Raw genomic sequence first — 25873 nt, 5'->3', positions numbered from 1 at the left:
TAGATCTTCTCAGAATTGGCTCAAGTGGGATATCATCTTCTGAATTAGACTCTACCACTTCATCCTCAACATCTTAATTGAATTGTTGAGCTTCAATTTCATCATTGTTAGAATCAAAATTTGACTCTTCTTGTGTGCACTCTAGTTGGTCTCTAACAACTCAAACTGAACTATCTCTGGTTGTTCAAACTCATGAATGGACTTGTCTTGACTAAGTTCTTTGAATACCACATCTCTTCTATACACAACACTCTTGGTTTCTAGATTCGACAACTTGTACCCTTTGACCCTATCTTTATATCCGATGAAAATACACTTTGTACTTTTACTATCCATCTTGCTTCTCTCTTCTTTTGGTACATGGACATATGCATCACACCCAAAAACTCTCACTTGAGACAGACTCGGTTTTCTTTGACACAAAGCCTCAAATGGTGTCTGATTTTGTAATGCTGATGACGGAGACCTGTTCTTTAAATAACTGATTTTGTAGCAACTGCTTCAACCCAGAAATCAACTGATAAACCAACACCACTTAGCATACTCCTTGCCTTCTCCATGAGTGACCTATTCAGACATTTTGCCACCCCATTCTATTGTGAGGTGTAAGGAGTTCTCTTCTGTCATACAATATCATTCTCCACACATAATTGATCAAACTTCTCCAAGCAAAATTTCTTATCATTGTCTGTCCTAAGAATCGTAATTTTTCTCTTTGTCTAATTCTCTATCATAGCTTAAACTCTTTGAATTTTTTGAACACTTTAGCTTCACTCTGCATGAAAAATATCCACGATTATCTCAAAAAACGTTAGTAAAAGAAACATAATAAGCAGAATTACTAAGAGACTTAACTAGAGCAGGTCCAAACACATCACTGTGGATTAAATTTAGGATCCCCTTTGCCCTTGCACCAGTTGTCTGAAAACTCACCTGATTCTATTTCCCTTGTAAGCAATGTTCACAGAACCTGAATCCCATAGAACAGTTGGGAACTCTTACAGCCATCTCCTTCATGGTAAGCACTTGTAACCCCTTTTCCCTAATATGCCCCAATCATTGATGCCACAACGTTGAGGTTTCATCTTTAGTGTTGGTCTTTTTCGTTACAAGGCTACTACTCCACTTACTTGGTATTGTACTTCCCTACAAATTGTATATGGTACCAGAACAAACACCTCGAGATATCACAATTGAACCCCAAGTCAACTTGCAAAAGCTTTTATCACAACTAAAATTAACACCAGCATTTTTCATTGCACTCACTAATATTAAATTTCTCTTTAAATCTAGAATGTGTTTCATGTCAGGGAGCATCTCCACTGTTCCATCATACATCTTCAGCTTCACCTTTCTAGGCCAACAACCTGAACTACAGAGTCATCTCCAAGCAGTACGTTTTCACCATTATATTGTTTATATTCATAAAACCAGTCTCTGTTTAATGTCATGTGAAATGAAGCACCAGTATAGATAATCCAAGCACTTTGATCTGTTTCTACAATACAAGACACAAAATACAAATCTCCAGGTTCTGTATCAACTTCTTTATTTTTCTAGTCAGAAGATAATGCTTTAGAATTCCTCTTCCCAACATTAGCAATCTTATTCTTACAATCGGTCTTGAAATGCCAGTCTTTCCACACTTCCAGCACCTTGCTCCTGACTTATCTCTACTCTTAGACCTCCATTTGGACTTACTCATATCATCAGCCTACTACTTTTATCAGTGCTCTGCCCTCTAACAACTAAAGCCTTCTTAGATGAACTATCCATGGACTATCGTCTAATTTCCTCAGACATTACAGTCTTAACAACACTCTGAAGTGACAGATCATTTGATCCACTACCAATAGCAACAATTAAGGTTTCCTAACAATCAGGTAATAAACATAAAAAAGTAATTGCTTTATCATCATCCATAAAATTTATAGCCACAGATAGCAACTACTCCATAAGAATGTTAAATGCATTTAAATGTGCCGAAAATCAATCACCTTCTTTCATCCGCAGATTATAAAATCTTTTTCGTAAAAACAGTTTGTTAACAAGTGACTTACTTTGATACAGAGATCCCAATTTGTCCCAAAGGCCTTTTGCGGCTGGTTCACCTAAGACATTCACCAACATAGAGTCAGCAAGACACATCCTGATCAAACCTCGTGCCTTTCGATCTTGACGATCCCATTTTGTTGCCTTTGTTGAGGACTCCTTACCTGTAGATGTTGTAGATTTATTGGCAGAAGTCGAAGACTTTACCACCTTTGGTTTTGGCTCTAAAATAACATGCCACAAATCTCTGTCCACGAGTTGATCCTCCATTTTCAGTTTCTATAGTTCAAAATTCTACCCTGCAAACTTTTCAATCTCTAAACATGCTTGACCAAATGCCATCCCCTTAGAAAACACATGAACCATTCTCAAACAAGGAAAGAATCCCAGTCATGAATCTTCGGCTCTGATACCAAATGTTGAAACCACAGCCAAACACATGAAATTAAATGAGAACAAAAAAGTAAAAAAGGAAACTTGATTTACCCTGGTTCATTCCAATTAAGGAGCTACATCTAACATTCAAATAGAGATTTTATTGAGTTTCAGAGCTCTACAGCAATTACAAATCAATAATGACGGCAGCTCAGTCTCTCTAATTTCTTGTAACCCTAGGTTTCTCACTATTACATTATATAATAGGAAAACCTTAGCCCAAATATTAATAAAACAATAACAAGTCCAATTACTAATTGGACTTATCGTGAAGGGGGTGATAGGCTTTTCGCAAGTGTACGAAATCGTGCAAGTAATAAAGCTCGAGTAAACGAGTGTCGAATCCCAAGAGAACTACTTACCAAGTACCAAACTAGTATATCTTATTGCTATTTGATGAAACATAATTTTAAGATTGAATTTAATGAAAAAGAATATAAACTAAAAACTAAATAAAAGCAGACTTTTATAAATGCTTTGGTAGAGAAATCAATATGACTAAACCTAGGGCACAGATTTCACACCAATTTAATCCTATGCATTGACAATTATTACTAACCTAATTAAGCTTATTCTAAAGGCCAAACTCCCTAATATTCCACTAACTTTCTCTCGAACAATTAGCGAATTAACCCTTAAGCAATAACCCAAAATATCTCTAAGTTGAATTTAGAAGCTAACAGATCATTAAGTTCTATGGAATTTACTAGAGCCTCATAGATCGCGATAACCTATCTCTAGCGTTCGCTCAATCTATGGCTTTATTACCTTAGACTAATCAGGTTTCATCTCTCGATCTCAACCCAACCCATAAAATTATTCAACTCTCAGGCCCTTAAGAATTGAAAGCATTATGCACAATAATAAAAATTAGAATTAAAAGCTCAATAAGAATTAACAACAATTTAAGTCAATACATATTCATAAAGTGGGCTACATCTTAGCCCTAGAAAAGAGATTTAGTTCATAAATACAGTAATAAAAACAACCATTGTATTAATAACATGAGTTCAGGAAAGAAAAATAGAAAAACTTCTATAATTTGTGAACGAGAATCATAAGAATTCTTATCTCCAAAGTAGTAGTTGTCCTTTCTCCTCCTTCTAATCTCCCTTAAAACTACTTAAAGACCCTTATTTATAGTACTAGGGTTTGGAGGTTACTTAGCAAAAAATTAAATGCCTTCACCCATTTAGATTCAGACTAGGAGAATGTAATAACTTAAACAGGCCCGTGACCCATCGTTGCGGCGATAAGAGCCATCACTGCAGTGATCATTCTTTCTATCCAATGAGTCCGTGATATTCAGAATTTGGTAAAGTCATAAACATAAACTTTGTAGCTATCTGAACAAGATTTCCAACTCCATAAGAATCGTCAAATTCTGATTCCTACAGCTCAAGTTATGATCCAAACAGCAAAGCATGCTCATCTTGAAGAATTTTCAGATTTTACGTTGTATCTTCAACGCGTCACAACTTTGTTGTTTCAACTCCGATTTTTGCACCATTTGTTCCTACTCATCATGAATTCCATCGACGTCATTCTTTTTTCTTCACATATTGGTTTGAACCTGAAAATACTCAAAATAAACCCGTGATCCCATAAAAGGTATTTATAAAATAATTAATTCAAATTCCACAATTTAAACACATTTTGCTACAAATAATCCAATTAAATCACTAACAAAATATATACTTTCAAGCTCTTATCAGCTCGAGCGGGACCCCCGAATGTGTCTGTGTAGGGGTCAAGACCATGCAATGTATGAATCATATCCAACACCTTTCTGCCCTCTGAAACTGTTCGAAAAGTGCAACCTGGCTCTAAGGATTGGGAACCACACTCGAAGGCCTAGCATGGTCAAGGCAACCCGGCCAGGACACAACCTCATCGTCGCGATCCAGAAATTGGCAGAAAGGAACCCTGCCACCACTACTGCGAGCACGAGAATGGCTAATAGAAGACATTTACATAAAAATTGAGTGCGGTCAGAAAAAGCACAAAATCACGAATAACAGCAACAAAGCCAGAAAAAAGTGTCATACCAACCTTACTGAGTGATCTCAAAAACTTTATAAAAAAACCATCAAAAAGGGAGAATAACAAGTATTTTGCCTAAAGAAGAAGAGAATGGAGAGGATGGTTATCCCAAATTGTAGCCACCGTATTTGTAGGCGGAAAAGAAAACCAATTGTTCACCCTCATTATTACCACCGTTTCCTAATGCTTGCAAAAGAGATACGGCCGCTGCTTCGTTCCTCCCACCCATACTCATTTCCAATGCACCCATACGCATAGGGAAAGGAGGCGGGCACACAATCATTTGTTGCACTGTCAAAACCCTAGCAAAAAGACTGCTGATGTGACCTATCCAAGTAGGGGGTGAGGTGCCAGGTAGGACATGTCACATGGGTACCGCGTAATTGGCAAAGGAATCATAGCTCGCGAAGGAATCAGAGCTTGCGAAACCTACACTCCCATCTGACGTTTCAAGTCGTTAAAGAAAAGTTTTTAAAGTCCAAAACGCCCTTTAAAAACTAGAGGGTTAATGTTATGCCTAATTTTCGGATGGTCAAATTTGTACCACGTGTCCCTAAAGTGCATCAAGGATAGACGACTAGGATCCACCCATGTGTCATCTTGTTTGCGCTTGGCTTCCTTTACAAGGTAATTACTGCCATAATTAAATATGGGTTAAGCTACCATTAGCATGGCCCGACCTGTCAAAAGAGTGGGGATTACTGATCTAGATCTTAATTAAGGGGATTATGCATGCAAGCGACCCTGTAATACCAAGCCCACTAATCTCATGGCCATCCCTTTGTAACCTCATTAGACCTGTGACACCCCGAAGTAATAAAACAATAGTGGATGTAGATTTGGTCCTCATGACCGTCGAACCACTATAAAATCTCTCTTGTTCTTTGCTTTGTTATGTTGCTTCGATGACCTTGCTGATTAATTATCTATGATCATGCGCACATCTTACTCAATTTCCTCTGGGGCCGGTTGAGCATCTCTGGTTGGTATGATTTATTGCATCAACACATAGGAACCACAAGGTACACAAAAAAAAAAAAAAAAAAAAAATTATTCTTGTCTTTATATTTATGCCATGTGAATTAACCATAAAAGATTCGTAAAGGATGGGTATTCCGCTGCAACCCTTTACAAACATTACAAAAAATATTGAAGCAATGAACTGTTTGTCCAAAACTTCGTGTCATTTGACTAAAAGTGCCAATTGTTTCTTCAAAATATTTTTTTCACCTTTTGAATTGTTACATTTAATTGATAAAAATCCTTTTAGGGACAGAGATGTGAGATGGGTCATTGCATCGCTTATTTAAATTATAGCATCCACATATCGTGCCTCTACTATATTAATTTTTTTAATATAAAAGAATATACTTTTTTCCATATGCTATTTTTATATTATTATTCACTTAATGATCCATTGACGCAGGAGATTTATCATTCATTTACCAAATTATTTATAGTAATTATCTTATTTAGAATTTATCTTTTAGATTATTTTTTTTTTTAATAATGATCAATTCATCAGATATTAGCATAATAATAATAATACTTTATCACTTGTTGATAATATTTCATCACTTCATGTAGTCTTTATCTTAAACTAATAATATTCTTAAAATCCCAAATTAAAGTTATAATAATAGATGGAAAATTTACAAGAGTAGTGCTATTTGGATCGGTTGATTCGGACCAAAAACTTTTCTGGGAAGGTAAATTTATAAACTTACCCTTTAATAAAATAAAATTATTTTTGGCTCCTAAACCCTGCTTTTTGGAGGAAAAACAATTTACACCATTGACATTATGAAAGGATGAGAGAGAAGTAATTATTACTTCAATATGTCCAACAAAAGAGGTTTGAAAATAGGAATTAATTTATTGAAAAGTTGGAAAGTAGGAATTAATTTATTGTAATAATTAAATTGGTTAAAAAAACAAAATATGTAAAGGTACCCGTTTTATCTCCCAAAGTTGAAAGTGTAACACCTTATTGCAAGTACATGTTTTTTTTCTTATGTTAGACCTTTATCACCCAAAGTTGCAAGTGTAATCCCTTGTTGCAAGTGTAAGAACCATTTGCAGCACATTGATTTTCAACACATTTTCATGCAAAGGCACACCCTTTTATCTCATTTTTGCCAACAAATGAATATGCTAGTTCATATTGTGATAAAATAGCTACTGAATAAAAATTGTTTTTGTAGTTGATCTTAATGTTGTGTGGATAAAATAGATAGAGCTAGATAAAAAAGGTTTTATGTATATTTATCTGAATGTTGTGTGGATAAAAAAGAGAAAGCTGGATAAAAAAATGTTTTCTGTATATTGATCTAAATGTTGCATGGATAAAATAGAGAAAGCAATTAAAAAAAAAAAAATGTTTTTTGCATATCAATGTTTTATTTATACGTATTCTGAATATTGATAACTACATATTTTTTTCTTAAATACTTTTATTCACCTTAAATCATGATTATATATATCTATATATACAATATTATGTGTACAGAGTCTCGTATCGAATGTTTTAATATATATTTATACAGGTAATCAAGTATAAAGTCTGGAATAGAATGAGTATACCATGTTAATTTTAAAAATGAATGAAAATATTAATATGTTTATTGATCTCTATTCAGAGAAGTGACGCATCCTTTTACATAGATAGTCGAAGGGTATCAAGGCAATGAATGGTGGGCTACAGGCTATGCGTTGCTCCACCACTGCATTATTCAAGTGTTCATATATTTATTGATCTCTATTCAAAGAATGTGTTAGTAATTGATCTCTAATAGGCAGTAGAAAAATTAAAATAAATCAAAAATCAATTACTATTATGCCAAGATCAGGAATCTTACGCATGTTTAGAGGCTTCTTCGAGTGTCTCTGATTTTATTTCGCTACCGATTCAATATAGAAACGCATGTACATTGATCAACACGAAGATAATCTGAAGAACCAACCATTGTTTTGCTAGAACAATGGGATGGCTTCAACAATATAGTTTTTTCAAAGAATCAAGAAGAGAAAAATATTTCTCTTCAGTCAATAAGTGGGGACGTGAGAGAGAGAGTAAAAAGGGTGGCTAGGGTTTTTAATTGAATAACATTATTTTTGTTTTAATTTTTAAGTTGCACTTATATAGTGCAACAATTAAAACCCTATTCAAATAAAGAATAGTCATGGGCTCCAACCCTAATTCATCCTTATGGCGTGCTATCGTAGGCACCCAGAATTAAAACCTAAAAATACACGTAGTAGTGTAAGTCAGGGTCGATCCCACGAAGAGTGTCTAGCTGAATTTGCTGTTATGTGAACAAGGCTGGGGGGTTCTGTGGTAAAACAGGAAAGGTTCTTAGCAAAGACCAAAAACAAAAACAGTTCAATTCGAAATCAATTAATATAACGAAACTTGGTCTCCGTCAACATCCACCATCGAAATCTTACAACTGATTATTGATGCGAAGTTAATCAATTCACACATTGAATAGCACCGTTGGAACTAATTTCCTATCTCTCCTAATTGTAATTAATCAGGAAACAAGCGATCCTAATAATCTTACCCTAAACAACCCTAGACAAGCGCTCAAGATTAATCTAGTGGCAGCCTTAAGAATTAGAGAGATCGATGAAGCTAAACAACACAAACACAAGCGGTTGTAATTAATTTAGTTGAATGTTCTTCATAAGGTATTAATTCCTGAAGCAGAAATTACTAACCCTAATTGCTTCGCAAGTTGGAGGGATCAAACAATTACGGATTTGATATCAAACTTAGCGGTAGATTTCAACAAATAATACACTAGTAGGCCTCCTAGTAATTAAATGCATCAATCATGAAATATGCATAGATAACATTCAATACTCACATGAAATTGAACACTAAAATAACATAGATTAGATCTCACAGTTGGTTGATTCGAGGTCTCCGTTTCCGACGACCAAGTCACAAAAGTTTAGCCGCTCATGGCCATCACAAAAGCTCAAAAAAGAAAGAAAATTCCAAGAGGAAAAGAGAGAGAGGCGTGGTCCCCTCAAACCTAATCTGACTCCCTTTTAAAATCCAATTTTAGAATTCGAATCTCATCACATCCTAAAAGAATATTCTATCCTAAAATAACATAATCTAATTAATTCTAATCAGAAATAAAATAAATAGAGCCTAATAAAAAGGAAAGTGGTGTTTCCAGCTGTAATTTTCGTGCAGCATGTATGTCTTAAAACGTGCAATAATAGACTGACTTGTATAACAAGTCGAATGCTCCAGGACGTCGGCAATGCAGGTGCGTCAACTTCAAGCTCAATTAAACCTTTATTCAGCCATATCTCTAAAAACTCAAAACATGAAAGTTGTAGATCTCTTTCTTAGCGTTCCACAGAATTTTGAATCATCTCAATCGGAGCTGGATGAGAGAATTATGCCCAGAATACGAAGCAGTGGCGAAACTGTCCGAATTCTCCTAATTAATTCCGTTTTTCATAAAACCTCCATTTGCTTCCTAAACCAAAAAAGTAATAATGAGTACAATTAGGAAACAAATCATAAAAAGACTAAACATTAAGGGGGTTAAATATGACATTTTGCATTCCATCACCTTGCAATGAACCACCCTTTAATTGGTATTTTAAATTTAATTAATAATAATATTATTATATAAAATCAATGAATTAAAATTAAATACAGGAAACAATCTCAGCAAATTTAATTGCATTATGAGATTACTAAAATACCTTTCATCTTAAAAGATGAAAATACCCCTTTCACAAATTGATTCTAAATTATCTTCTAAGTGTGTGATCGTATGCTCCTTGTCATATCGGCAGTGAGTAGTATCGTGATAACATGAATTAATTGTTTCACTATACACAGACCAAGATTGGCCCTAGCAAGGCATCATGGCCACCGATAGATTCAGATTCAGCGAAATAGCTACCTGTCAACGATATGATTACCGACAATCAAATTCTTTCATTATACGTATCTCATCGAGGCTGAGGTACAGAAATAGTGTCAACCTCAGTTATTCTCGATATCTTTGTATTCAGTTACTAGACTAATGATTGGATGCTACGACCGAGGGTATCCTCTATCTTGCCACCTTCGGGCTCAAGGGCTTTCCCACGCTGACAATAAAAAAGACCACAAAGCGAAACAAAGTCTAGAGGGTTCGAAGGAGGCGTGGTAGAGGACCAAGCTGACCATACCGTGGAAGTGTCCAGCGTGCGGGAAAGCCCTTGAGGAAGGCGGCGAGATAGAGGATAGCCTAGTGTGACAATGAAAAGGCACTTTTTATTGTCACGACCGAGGGCTATCTTTTATCGCCACCTTCAACTCAAAGGCTTTCCTCGCGCGTTAGATACGTCTAAGGTATTGTTCGCAAAAGTCCTTCTGGCCACGCCTTCTTCGGACCCTCACGGCTTTGTTTCACTTTTGGGATTTTTTCCACTTTGCAAATGCCTCCCCATGCTTGAACCTGGACTTATACCTTGGCCAAGTAACTGAGTACCATTGGGCTAAAGCCAAAGGTGGCGAGATAGAGGATAAGCCCCGGTCGTGACACAGGATAAATAAACTGGATTGAGCAACAACTCAATCTCATGTGGCCACAGATTTAGTGTCATTGCCATTTACTAAATTGCGCAGTGAGATAACTTCTCCCGTACTCAGAGTGTGAATTCTTTATTAATCCACCACAGTCTCAATAACATCCTCGATGAGCCAATCACTACCGTATTGATAGCTTTGCATAGAACTACGTTGGGCTAGTGTCAAACTACCTTAATCGGTGCACAAGGTGCTCTGGTAATCTAAAGTCTAAGGATCACATGCACACCATTCGTTAAAGGATTTATTCAATTGATACTGGGGTACCTGTTGAGATTCAAGCATTTTGGACATGGAAATAAAGAGAAAATGATGATCAGATGATGGACATAAGTAGAAAACAATAATTAAAACATGAATTATAATGTAAGAAAATGATAGAAAATTACAACTCTTTTGCTATTAAAGCTGATGTTGAAACTTGGAGTCTAGATTCTTCAAAGAGAATGAAGAAACTCAAAATGAAATCCACCCAAGCCAAAGATGAGAGAGGTCGAGAGAGTGAGAGAGAAAGTGAGAGACTGCTTTTGTTTCAATTGAATAAAATGGTATAATACTTAATTTATATACCATGGGCACAAAGTGTAATTTTAAATTGTTTGGGAAGGCCTCAAACAATTTAAAATTAACTTTGAATTAACATTTATGTCAAGTCCTTGGTTTCATGGTTAATTCATAATTAGACCAAATTTTAATTCCATTAAATATTCTAACCCTTTAGAATAAAACCATTAAACCAAGCACTTTTGCCCCCATCATTGAATCCAATTCAATAATAATATTAACAAAATCTATTACCCTTGGTTAGTGCTAGCTATCTATGGATAATCATTTCTCACCAACATTAATTCGGATGTAACCGTTTATGTAAATATCATTAATCTATTATGATATGTATTACTCTCACTCCTTAAGCTTGGTTTTATGTGAGACCATTTTGTTCACTGTGATCTAGTCGTGGGCCCAATATCTAATTTTGATATGTTTCGTTATAATTCTTTATAATCGAAACTCCCACTGATTATGGTAGACGTCTAGCAATGTTCCAAACCCTTAAACCACAATGAAGTGTAAACTCCAATGAACTCATTCTGGACGTACGTACTGTGTAGTCAAATCCCCGTTATCTAATCCCGATTAAGAATGGTTCATGATAGTCAAAACCTTTAACTTAATCTTTAATCGAATTGTCAATCGATACAATGGAACTCGTTAACATGAAACTACTTTCATCTGACATCATAATTCTTTGGCTAGAGATTTCCCTTTTCCAATGTTTATTGACATTCGTTGGGAACTCGAGATTGGACTATTTGAGTTAACGGATCCCATCTTGACCATCACTTGTCCTCATACATGAATAACATATGAACAAATCGGCTTATACACAGACATGACTAGTTGTGCTTATACATAATATGAACCAATGCATCCTATGTTGAATCCAACTGTGATGTCTCAGGTCTAAGGATCAGTGGTACACTAGTAGACCCTATGATGCATCATTGACCACATCCATGTGATTCATCGTAATCGGTCGTATTCGATAAACAGTTCACTAACCGTTTATCTATGTAATGCCTTAATGACATACCTCTTATAATCACCCACACTAATACCATCACATGATATTCAATGGAGACATTCAACATGTCTAGTATGCAATGTTATGCCCAATAACATTTTTTGCGTAGGGAATTCTTGATGATTTGATCTTCTGAAGATCCGTTCATCTGGACATTTCACATACAATATTAAATGTAATATAATATAAATGAAGCAAAAAATCAATTGTGAAATAAGAACACTTTCTTTTATTCATAATACATACAAAGATATAATGTCCTGAAACGACAATACGATTGGTTCCTAGGGCACACACTAACATTACCATTATATGGAATCCTTGGTAGGTCTGCCCAGTAAATTTGCCCACAGCGAACCTATGTGTTGTACCAACTTGTCGGCAAATAACCTTGACAAGTGAGATTAGTCACTATCTTTCGACAAGGTCTTTCAACACTGATAGTCTTACTGTAATATCTGTGTCCTTGGTTTGAATAAAACTGGGGCTACGGACATTTCTAGAATGACCATCATATGTGATCAAGGATTCTCACTATCAAGATTTGAAACACTTGATACCCTCAATTCTACCATCTAAGGATATATATCATTACATATAACTAGATTTACACGATATAGATGAATATGCCTTTTATTAATAAATAAAACATTATTACAAAGAGTCAAATTTAATAATTTGGTCTTTAGGGAACTTACTCTAACAAAATGTTCATAGATTTTGTGCAAGAGATTATTTTATCTATGCACAAACAACTTAAATTCAATTAAGCCAACCATTGTAATCCAAGTGTTAGTATTCGGTTGGTATGGTTTTCTTTATAATAAGTGCTAATTTTCAAAAGAAAAGCATTATTCATTGTTTGATTTCGAAGAGACTATGGAATCCGGAGCGAGAGCGAATAGGTATTGAAGCAATTTTCGGACATAAAGATATGTTGAAATTGATTTTATCACAAATGTCTTGATTATAATTAAACTTAAAATTGTTGGCATCAATAAAGTGTATAATAACTCTTACTATAATTAAATTAAAATATTGAATTTTGGTAACAATCCAATGTTTTGAACCTCTCATTGAAATTTTATTTTCACACTTATGATGAGAGAGAGATTGAATGAAATTTGAATTATTCTCTCTTTCACAATTAAATTATTTTTTTTACTTTCACAATTAATTATTTTTTTACTTTTTAATTACTAAGTCAAAATGTTTTATACATGAATCACTTATGAAAAGTCAAATATATATGTTTTATCCGATCAATTGATCCAAGTCCAACAAGCAATTTTGAATTTAAATAAAAAAATGTTGAAGTTTATGAAATTAATGGCCTGGCTGAAATCCAAACGGCACGCCCAAATGCCTGGCCATAGAAAACGCGTGTACTTTGAATAACAATAATTTTAATTAATACTCATTCTTAGCCAAATATGGCAAAATTCATGCAACAAATCACTTTTCTCTCTTTCCATTAATTATTTATATTTCAATTTCTTTTTCTTTTTTTTGCAGAAAGATATACTCTCTCACTCATCTTTTTCTTGTCTTTTTTCAGTTGAGTAAAAAACGAACAAAAGAAAAACAAAGCCTGCCACCTTTTCTAATTTCTTTCTTTCTTTTTTTTTTTTTTTTGTAAAAAATCATTGAGTTTTAATTGTTTAAGAAGATTTAAGAAGATTCTTGGATCAAAAGATCGATGAGAGTAGTTTTGGTTTGATCTTCTTTTATTCTGTGATCAGTCTATATCACCTTTATGTAAGTTTTTTTTTTTTTTCTTTTTTGATGTTGTAAATGTGTATTTGTAATATGTTTTTTTTTTTTTTTTTTTTTTTTTTTTTTTTTTTTTTTTTTTGGTGATTTGCAGATGGGTTTGATCCTTTGGACCTCATGCCAATTACTATTAAATGGGACTCATGCAATCATCCTGATGCCAGTGATGTAATTCTTCTCTCTTCTCTGCTCATTATTCTATCGTTATTATTCTTTTTCCCTTCTGTTCTGGATCATGAGAGGTCATATGCTGATAACAAATTATATTTTAAGATTTGGATTTGGATCATGAGAGGTTGGTGGCTATAAAGTTTATTTGACTTCCCTAATAATGGATTTTACGTATCCAAGGTAACGTTATTTCGGTATTAATCTTTAGAATAATTCTAAGTTGACTGAAAACATAATCTATGGTTAAAGACGAGAATAACGTTACAAACAACATCTACCTTTTCTTGTTTTGTTTTGGCTAGTTTTATTTCGAACCATTGTTCAGCACAGTCATTATTTAGAGGTATTAGTGACTTTTCCTCGTTAGGGATCAACCATGGAACTGGATCCTATCAAATGTTTGCCCAAATGGAGATAAGCAAACTTCAGTTTCATGACGCAAATTTGATAATATATGCAGGTAAGAGTATCTCTATTCAACTTCCAATTGTATCGCCATATCGATCAACCTGGCTGGAGAATGAGCTGGGATGGACGGCGATGAGGTGATATGGAATATGTGGGGAGCCGAGACGACGGAGCAAGGCAACCACAAAATTCAGCGGCACACAGCTGCCTTATTGCTGTGAAAAGAGCCCTGTGATTATGATCTTATGCCTGGAGCCCCTACAATTTGCAGACTGCCAATGTTGCAAAGGAGGTGTGTTGTCTTCAATGACACAGGACATTTCCAAGTTTGGTGCAAATTTTCAGATGAATGTTGCAGCTTCTACTAACTCTTCAGACTTTGTAATGCCTCATAATTTCACTCTTGGACTTCTGGTTATTCCTGTGGAGAGCCATTTGAGGTGCGCGCCGAGCAGTTTTTGTAGATGGAAGTCGAAGGCGAACGCAAGCTCTTAGTAAGACTCGTTTTTTCAATATCTGTGCCTTTTTGCAAGCTAGTTTCGCATTTGTGTAAACTGTAACACCGACGATTCTCGACATCCTAAGGTATAACGTAGAGTGGTTACTAGGCACTGATGTTGAACACAAGTCAATACACTAACTTATGAAGATGTAATTAACAATTAACTATATTATTTTTTCCTACTAATGTTTGCATTCTTTTACAAAATAGGACAAATAAATGTTTACTAACATTTACATCATGATTAGTGATATATTATAAATGAGTTTCTACTCCTGGTTTTGCAAAAATGCAAATATCCGCTGAGGGAAATCCTTCTTTCCTTGCAAACTAAGTTTCGCCTTTGCGTAAACTATAACACCAAAGATTCGACACTCTTGATGTATAACGTAGGTTGATTGTTAGGCTTATGAAGATGCATATAACAATTTCTGGTGATTTTTGCAGGACACATGGAATGTGACTTGTGCCTAACTCTCAATTCTAGCATCATCGAATCCAACATGCTGTGTTTCTCATCTGCATTCTATAATAACACCATTGTTCCTTGCCCCAAATGCAGCTGCAACTGCCAGATATCCCACACAAAATGTGGAAGTAATACTCCCTTTAGCTCCTTCATCCTCTACCATTTACCGAAACTTTCAGTTGAGAATTACTATCTTTCTGAACTGTCAGGCCCGGTGAAACACTTCTCTGCTGCGACAAAAACATGATCCGAATGAAGCGCCGCGCCCTAGTAATTTGCTCGGAGCACATGTGTCCAATTCGGTCCATGGCATGTAAAGCAGAGTTACAGAGAGTATGGAGAGCTAAAATGACAGTGACAAATCTGAATGTCATGAAAAAATATTCTAACTGGAACTTGGTGGTGTGCACCCAAATTTGGAAGAGTTAGCACAGGCTTTCAGCTTCAATTACAGGGCCCTTGATCAGTATGGTTATATAAGTAAGCTAGAAACAAAACCCTTTTGTTACTGGTAATACTCTGTCAATTTTATTATTCAAAAGAAATTTCTTCTGTAGCTGAAGATGCATTTTAATCCTGCTAGTAGCTCTTATTGCATTGTCAAATTTATAGGTTACTTATAGCACAAGTCTTGGTGGAAAGCTCTATTTGAGCATTTTAATATGTTCATCCTTGAGCGCAACTTTAGTATAATTAGAGCACAAAATTGTCAATAGGGGAATGTTATATGTAGTTGAGCAGTCGGGCATGTAATATTCTCTCTTGGAATCTCATTTGATTCCTTTCTAGAATGGTTAGACTTGTAGTTTCTTTTCACAAAGTTTGGTGTTCGAGCCTCCTCATGGGCATCTGCATGGCCAAATCCATTATTTTCCGTTTACCAAACAAAAAAGTAATAGTTTACAAAGAAAAAAAAAGTAATACTTTATCTTCCTGAAAGTTCGAGTATCATAAATGAGTTTTGGGTTATAGAAAGACTCGAATGTAAATGGAGTTTTACGAGACTATCTCTATTTCTCTTGCTATCATGTTTCTCAGATGGTACGGGGATGCTTTGGGGGATTGAGACTACAACGATGTGTTACTTCAAGCGGGTGATAAAGGGAATGTACAAAACAGAAATGATACTACACAAGATCCAGGGACAATCACTTTCCGAGAAGGATGGGCATCCTAGAAGAATTTTGTTCAATGGAGATGAATGTGTGATGCCTTTGCCAGATGATTACCCCAGGTGCCCAACAGTGGGCACTCTGCTTGGCAAGTTTTTGACATTTCTTTTGTCATTGTTGGTTCTTACAACTATTATTTGAAATGAGTTTCTCATTAGAGAATTTTTTTATACAGTGTAAGCAATTGTTTATTGATCATAAATTTTTGAATCTGTTAAATCTTGCTTAGGATTATAATGGTAAAATTAAAAGAAATAGGAACTTACTATTATCATTAACTAGCATGCATACACTCTTGAAACATTGAAAATACAGTTTTCTTTATATAAAACTCACACAGAGTTTAAGGAAAAATTTTGTCATACTTTTAATATGAATCGTAGATTCTATAATTAATATAACAAAATGTTGATAATTTTATCCAAAATCTTGTACTATATAAATTTAAATTAATCTTGGACACTCAATAGGACTGTTGTACAGAAATACTTCACTCCTGCTACATGATTGCAATTAATTGATTCCTAAATAAGATTTAAACACATACTTTTCTCTTTCATTATTTCATTTATATTTATAAGCATGTGTTTAATAAAGTTTAATGCTCCATGTTATGCAAACTTATGTCAAAGCTCTGGGGCAGTGAAATTGAGATTATGTAGGGGATAAAGACATTTTATGCCCATCTCTAGCATCATTTTATTAGATTCAAATTTCCACTTTAGGCTTTGTTATTTTATATATTTCATTTAATTGAAAATGTTATATTTTTTTACTTTTTCACTTAAGACTAGTTATCTCACTGATTTGTTTAATTATTACTGACAGTACTATCTCATCATTATTTATAATTACATCCCTACCCATTTAAATAAGCTTTTTAATTTTTTCTTGTACGTCAATATTTTTTACTTCAAAGTTTCATATATTTTCTTTTCAAAGTTTATGTTTTTATTATCGTTGAACTCGTAATCAAGTATATTAGTTCAACTAGAAATTGGTTTTAAATATGTTTTCTAAGTATTGAATTAATTGAAAAAAAAGGAAATATTGATTTTGATATATTAGTGCATATTTGTCAACTTATAGCTCTTTTTATTTGAACTAATAAAGCTTATAACGTTATTAGTAAACATATTATTTAATACGAAAGGGAATATATGTCAAAGTGATAATTTAAGATGTTTTTACACGCAAAAAACAAACAAATTAACACTTGTAATCGGACTTGAAAAAACAGAAGAAAAAAAGACATATATTATGATTAACTATTCAGATCTATTTATTTTATAAACCGATTCAGTTCTCTTCAACTTTCTAGATAAAAAATAATTAAAAAAAAAAAAAAAAAAAAAAAAACAAATGCCACCTCAGTTTTCTATAATGGTATGCCATCCAATTAATTAAACAACCCAACCAATCATCACTTGAATTGGGCTTTCAGGATATTTACCATGCCTAGAGCCTATATTGTATTTATATTAATTCAATATTATGTAATTTTCAGCATAATTAATTGAAAGTACCATTGGAGAGATTTAATTATTGGCTATCATTTACAGAGAAAGCTAGGTTTTATAGGTTTTTAGACCCACATTACCTTAAACATATTTCTTCTATTGTATAATATGTTAAGGAAATCAAAAAATATAACGATTTAAGGCGTGTATGAACATTTTCCTCAAAGTTTATTTGCCTCCACTCTAAGAATATTGCTAAAAGATTTGAGGCAAATTAACCTCCAGGATACAACAATAGTACAATTAGCAGTAAGAAACATGTATGAATGTAGGAAAAGGATAAAATTTGGGAAGAGAAAATTTAGAGACAATCGTAGAAGGAATCAGAGAGATTCAAAGCTGTGTCAGGATATAACTCATTGGTTCCATTATTACTATTTTACACAACCTTTCACATAGGTTATGACTCTTCATTGTACCTATTCAATCACCGTACATAGGTCATATACTTTAATTAAACCTCTTCAATAAGTCATTCATCAAATAAACTCTTTTATAAGGATGTGTGCTTTTATTCAAATAAAAGAGACTATCCTTTTTATTATGTCTTTTAAGTTCTCTTAATTTTAACACATAACATTACAATCTAATATTAATTATAACTAGTAGAAGTAACAATCCCCACTAGATTGTAACTGAAAGTTTTAAACCTTTTACCAAGTTGTTAAAACTTAAGCGGAATGGGTTTACTTGTTCATTTTGTGCTTTATGAGTTGTTTAAAAGATAATCAACATAAGTAAATCATCCATGACAGAAAATAAAGAACACGACTCATTTTTATATGGTTCGACAACTTGCCTACATTTATGGGACCAAAGTCCAGAAGAAACTAATCCACTATGAAATACTTATGTGTTCAAATACAAAGCTAAAAACAAGTATTAGTTGCAAAACACTCCCTGTTTAGTTAACACTTCAATCTTCACACTTTGGTTGAACATCAAGCCACCATAGCGAGCTTCGCTCTACAAGATCATATGGCTACCCTCTGAGCTCCTCTTGAGGTTCAATGCCAAAAGAGCACCTTAGCTTCAACAGCTTGAACTCGTCCAAGTAGCAACCATGGAACCACATTCCAGAAGATAACTCAACAAATAATAGTTAACAAGGTTATTTAAGCCTAACAAAGCATAATGAAACCTAGACCAAAACAAAAGAGCCTCAGCAAATATTCAAAGAAAGTACAGAGGTATATCCAAGCTTCGCAAATTGAAACACATTGACAAAGAGAATATATAGAAAACCAGCGCACGATGCTAGGGGACAAATTAAGCAGCCAACAAGTTCCTTTTTGGTTTTGCCTTTTTTAGGAAAGTTCACGCAAACTTTGTTGGGACCAAAGACAAGCAAAATGAATCTTCTGGTATGCCTTATGAAATAATGAAAAGTGTACTTAGACCATAAACACAAATCTTCATCAAGAATAAAATCGCATATTTGAATAAAAACGTAACATGTGTACATAAAATATCTAGCTAGGCTCATGTCATCATACAGACAATGAGGGTAGTGACACCAGAAAAACATGGAACGATTGTGCATAAACAAAGTGATGTCACGATATAAAAAATCAGTGTTACCACACTAAATTCATAATTTGACAAAAATACATACAATAGTGTTATATAAAATACATTCATAATGATATTTTCATGCATAATTGAAGGTATCTTTCGGTTTGGACCTTCAATTAGTAATAGTAATCAAGGTTTTAATGAAGTCACGTGTTGTCGTAGCATTGAAGAGAGTCTCCTTAATGTTAAAACCAAAAATACTTCCCACATAATCCTATCTTATTTCCTTGAGATGTTTTGTAATTCTTTTAGCATTACTATGGCCTTGTCCTTGATCCTGGTTTCATGAACATTTACAAAATAAACTTTTTCTAGAAGCGATACCACTTCAATGTTCAGTAGGTGAAGTTCCAATGACATAATGTCCCTGCTAGCTACTACTTTACACATCCAACGAATTATAATGAACTTCATTAAGAGTTTTATAACTTATTCTCTCAAACGTAGTAGTAAATACTGTCATCCTGGAATGGTTCTTTAATAAATATAGTGGTCTCACAATCACATATCAGTAATTTGTTATTACTGATTGAACTTTTCACTAGTGGTATTCTAGTTTAAAGTTGGGTTCCCATTGCGGGTGATATTCTAGTATGAAGGGTCTCAACCCTATTCTACCAGATGTGATCCTTATTAAATCTCTCAAGAGTTGTTTAGTCAATGGATCTGCCAAGTTATTACTTGACATTTATGATGTTAATAACACCATCCTTTACCAATTTTTTGACATATTCATGTTGAATGCTAATATGTCGAGGTTTTCCACTACACATTTTACTATATATTAAATAACATATTTCTCAGCCACTCAGCTTCGTTGTCTTACTGCCACTAGTGCTATAACCCAAATTTCATAGTAGAATGTGAAGTGCACTTTTGTTTCTTAGAAACCCATGAACGGCTTCTCCACCAATATTAAAAACCCATCCACTTGTGGATTTGTTGTCACTAGCACTAGTGATCCAACTAGCATCTATGTATCCCTCTAGTACTGCTGGAAAAGCAATATGAAATAAACCCAAACTAACAGTTCTTTTAAAGTAACCAACAACTTAACAATTGCTTTCCAGTGTTCTGTACTAGGATTACTAGTATATCTTGAAGCTCACATGCTGCAAATGTTATATTTGGCCTTGTACAATGCATAGCATACATCAAACTACCTATTGCACTTGCATATTCTAGTTTTGCAAATAATCTGCCACAATTTTCAAGTAATGTGATACGTGAATCATAAGGAGTACTTGCTTCTTTTATCTGCAAATGGATAAATTTAAAACCATTTTCTCTATATAATGAGACTGACTCAATGCATAACCCCCACTATGCTTTTTTCACTTAAATCCCCAAAATAGTATCTACTTCATTTTAATCTTTCATTTTAAAATTTGAAGTTAGATACTTTTTTGTCTCAATTATGCCTTCCAAGTTTGTTCCAAAAATTAGCATATCATCAACATGAAGGCAAACAATTATACTTTAAAATTTATTCTCTTGCTTGAATGAATTAGTTTTTATAGACTGGTCGCTGGGTAAGCTGGTTGGAGAATAATCAAGCCAAAAGAATTAGCAAGGGTGCCACAAATCTAGTTCTACACTAGAAAAATCAACTCAATGGAGGAGGAAGGATTGGGGAATAACATATGAACCAAATCGGCTTATACACCGACATGACTAGTCTTGTGCTTATACATATATGAACCATATGCATCCTATGTTGAATCCAACTGTGATGTCTCATCTAATCAGTGGTACACTATACCCCCTATGATGCATCATTGACCACATCCATGTGATTCATCGTAATCGGTCGTATTCGATAAACAGTTCACTAACCGTTTATCTATGCTAATGCCTTAATGACATACCTCTTATAATCACCCACACTAATACCATCACATGATTTCAATGGAGACATTCAACATGTCTAGTATGCAATGTTATTGCCCAATTAACATTTTTTGCGTAGGGAATCTTTGATGATTTGATCTTCTGAAGATCCGTGTCATCTGGACATTTCACATACAATATTAAATGTATATATATAAATGAAGCAAAAATCATATAGTGAAATAAGAACCTTTCTTTTATTCATAATACTTTCAAGATATATATTCCTGAAACCGACATACGATTGGTTCCTAGGGCACACACTAACATTACCATCTATATGGAATCCTTTGGTAGGTCTGCCCAGTAAATTGGCCCACAGCGAACACCTATGTGTTGTACCAACTTGTCGGCAAATAACCTTGACAAGTGAGATTAGTCACTATCTTTCGACAAGGTCTTTCAACACTATGATAGTCTTACTGTAATATCTGTGTCCTTGGTTTGAATAAAACTGGGGCTACGACATTTCTAGATGACCATCATATGTGATCATAGGATCCACTATCAAGATTTAAAAACTTGATACCCTCAATTCTACCATCCTAAATATATATCATTACTATAACTATGATTTACACGATATAGATGATATGCCTTTTATAATAAATACATTATTACAAAGAGTCAATTTATAATAATTGATGGCTTTAGGAACTTACTCTAACAAAATGTTCATAGATTTTGTGCAAGAGATTATTTTATCTATGCACAAACAACTTAAAATTCAATTACCAACCATTGAATCCAAGTGTTAGTATTTCGTTTGGTATGGTTTTCTTTATTATAAGTGCTAATTTTTCAAAGAAAGCAATTATTCATTGTTTGATTTCGAAGAGAACTATGGAATCGCGAAGCGAAATAAGGTATGGAAGCATTTTCGGCACAATAAAGATTGTTTGAAATTGAATTTTTATCACAAATGTCTTGATTATAATTAAACTTAAATGTGTCATCAATAAAGTGTATAATACTCTATCATATATTAATTAAAATATTGAATTTTGGTAACAAATCCAATGTTTGAACACACTCATTGAAATTTTATTTTCACACTTAATGATGAAGAGAGAATTGATGAAATTTGAAATTATTCTCTCTTTCACAATTAAATTATTTTTTTTACTTTCACAATTAAATTATTTTTTTACTTTTAATTTAACTAAGTCAAATATGTCTTTTTATACAATCACCTTATGAAAAGTCAAATATATCTGTTTTATCCAGATCAATTGCTCAAGTCCAACAAGCATTTTGATTATAAATAAAAATGTTGAAGTTTATGAAATTAATGGCCTGGCTGAAATCCAAACGGCACGCCCAATGCCTGGCCATAGAAACGCGTGTACTTTGAATAACAATTAATTTTAATTAATACTCATTCTTAGCCATATGGCAAAATTCATGCACACAATCAACTTTTCTCTCTTTCCATTAATTATTTATATTTCAATTTTCTTTTCTTTTTTTTGCAGAAAGATATACTCTCTCACTCACTTTTTCTTGTCTTTTTCAGTTGAGTAAAACGAACCAAAAGAAAAACAAAGCCTGCCACCTTTTCTAATTTCTTTCTTTCTTTTTTTTTTTTTTTGTAAAAAATCATTGAGTTTTAATTAGTTTAAGAAGATTTAGAAGATTCTTGGATCAAAAGATCGATGAGAGTAGTTTTGGTTTTGATCTTCTTTTATTCTGTGATCAGTTCTAATCACCTTTATGTAAGTTTTTTTTTTTTCTTTATTTTTTGATGTTGTAAATGTGTATTTGTTAATATGTTTTTTTTTTTTTTTTTTTTTTTTTTTTTTTTTTTTTTTTTTTTTTTTTGGTGATTTGCAGATGGGTTTGATCCTTTGGATCCTCATGCCAATATTACTATAAATGGGATCTCATGCAATCCACTCCTGATGCCAGTGATGTAATTCTCTCTCTCTTCTCTGCTTCATTATTCTATCGTTTATATTCTTTTTTCCCTTTCGTCTCTGGATCATAGAGGTCATATTGCTGATAACAAATTATATTTAAGATTTGGATTTGGATCATGAGAGGTTGGTGGCTATAAAGTTTATTTGACTTCCTAATTAATGGATTTTTACTGTATCCAAGGTAACGTTATTTCGGATTAATCTTTAGACTAATTCTAATTTGACTGAACCATACTATGGTTAAAGACGAGAATAACGTTACAAACAACATCTTAACCTTTTCTTGTTTTTGTTTTGGCTAGTTTTATTTCGAACCATTTTCAGCACGTCATTATCTTAGAGGTTATTAGTGACTTTTCCTCGTCTAGGGATCAACCATGGAACTGGATCCTATCAAATGTTTGCCCATTGGAGATAAGCAAACTTCAGTTTTCATGACGCAAATTTTGATAATAATATGCAGGTAAGAGTATCTCTATCAACTTCCAATTGTATCGCCATATCGATCAACCTGGCTGGAGAATGAGCTGGGATGGACCGCGATGAGGATATGGAATATGGGGGAGCCGAGACGACGGAGCAAGGCAACTCCACAAAATTCAGCGGCACACAGCTGCCTTGCGGTGAAAGAGCCCTGTGATTATTGATCTTATGCCTGGAGCCCCTTACAATTTGCAGACTGCCAATTGTTGCAAAGGAGGTGTGTTGTCTTCAATGACACAGGACATTCCAAGTTTGGTGCAATTTTCAGATGAATGTTGCAGCTTCTACTAACTCTTCAGACTTTGTAATGCCTCAAATTTCACTCTTGGACTTCCTGGTTATTCCTGTGGAGAGCCATTTGAGGTCGCGCCGAGCAAGTTTTTTGTAGATGGAATCAAGGCGAACGCACTCTTAGTAAGACTCGTTTTTTCAAATATTCTGTGCCTTTTCTTGCAAGCTAAGTTTTCGCATTTGTGGTAAACTGTAACACCGACGATTCTCGACACTCCTAAGGTATACGTAGAGTGGTACTAGGCACTGAATGTTGACACAATCAATACACTAACTTATGAAGATTTAATACAATTAACTAATTATTAGTTTTTTCCTACTAATGTTTGCTTCTTTTTACAAAATATGGACAAATAAATGTTTACTACCATTTACATCATGATTAGTGATTATATTATAATGAGTTTCTACTCCTGGTTTTGCAAAATCAAATATCCGCTGAGGGAAATCCTTCTTTCCTTGCAAACTAAGTTTCGCATTTGCGTAAACTATAACACCAAAGATCGACACTCTTTGATGTATAACGTAGGTTGATTGTTAGGCTTATGAAGATGCATATAACATTTTTCTGGTGTATTTTTGCAGGGACATGGAATGTACTTGTGCCTACTCTCAATCCTAGCATCATCGAATCCACAGCTGTGTTTCTCTATCTGCATTCTATAATACACCATTGTTCCTTGCCCCAAATGCACGTCAACTGCCAAGAATTATCCCACACAAATGTGTGAAGATTACTCCCTTTAGCTCCTTCATCCTCTACCATTTTACCGAAACTTTCAGTTGAGAATTTACTAATCTTTCTAACTGTCAGGCCGGTGAAACACCTTCTCTGCTGCGACAAAAACATGATCCGAATGAAGCGCCGCCGCTGTAGTAATTTGCTCGAGCACATGTGTCCAATTCGCGTCCATTGGCATGTAAAGCAGAGTTACAGAGAGTATTGGAGAGCTAAAATGACAGTGACAAATCTGAATGTCATGAAAATTATTCTAACTGGAACTTGGTGGTGTTGCACCCAAATTTGGAGAGTTTAGCACAGGCTTTCAGCTTCAATTACAGGGCCCTTGATCAGTATGGTTATATAAGTAAGCTAGAAACAAACCCTTTTGTTACTGGTAATACCTGTCAATTTTTATTATTCAAAAGAAATTTCTTCTGTAGCTGAAGATGCATTTTAATCCTGCTAGTAGCTCTTATTGCATTTGTCAAATTTATAGTTTACTTATAGCACAGTCATTGGTGGAAAGCTCTATTTTGAGCATTTTAATATGTTCATCCTTGATGCGCAACTTTAGTATAATTAGAACACAAAATTGTCAATAGGGGAATGTTATATGCTAGTTGAGCAGTCGGGCATGTAATATCTCTCTTGGAATCTCAAATTTGATTCCTTTCTAGAATGTTAGACTTGTAGTTTCTTTTCACAAAGTTTGGTGTTCGAGCCTCCTCATGGGCATCTGCATGGCCAATGCCATTTTTTCCGTTTCCCAACAAAAAAGTAATAGTTTATCAAAGAAAAAAAAAGTAATACTTTATCTTCCTGAAAGTTTCGAGTATCATAAATATTTTGGGTTATAGAAAGACTCGAAGTAAATGGGTTTTACGAGACTATCTCTATTTCTCTTGCTATCATGTTTCTTCAGATGATACGGGAGCTTTGGGGGTTCGAGACTACAACGATGTGTTACTTCAAGCGGGTGATAAAGGGATGTACAAAAAAAAATGATACTACACAAGATCCAGGACATTCACTTTCCAGAAGGATGGGCATTTCCTAGAAGAATTTGTTCAATGGAGATGAATGTGTGATGCCTTTGCCAGATGATTACCCCAGGCTGCCCAACATGGGGCACTCTGCATTGGCAAGTTTTTTGACATTTCTTTTGTCATTGTTGGTTCTTACAACTATTTTTGAATGAGTTTTCTCATTAGAGAATTTCATTTTATACAGTGTACCAATTATGTCTTATTGATCAT

The 25873-nt window shown here is 34.1% G+C and overlaps 2 pseudogenes; both read left to right on the top strand.

Moving 5' to 3' along the window:
* Positions 1–11770: 11770 nt before the first annotated feature.
* On the top strand, positions 11771–16356 carry LOC116127524 (annotated as a pseudogene).
* Positions 16357–22523: 6167 nt separating this feature from the next.
* LOC116127523 lies at positions 22524–25815 on the top strand (annotated as a pseudogene).
* The last annotated feature ends 58 nt before the right edge of the window (positions 25816–25873 follow it).

Source organism: Pistacia vera, unplaced genomic scaffold (assembly GCF_008641045.1).
Source record: "Pistacia vera cultivar Batoury unplaced genomic scaffold, PisVer_v2 Contig192, whole genome shotgun sequence".
In the NCBI taxonomy this organism is placed as follows: Eukaryota; Viridiplantae; Streptophyta; class Magnoliopsida; order Sapindales; family Anacardiaceae; genus Pistacia; species Pistacia vera.
Note: the sequence above shows the minus strand (reverse complement) of the source record. Positions and strands in the feature narration are given on the sequence as shown.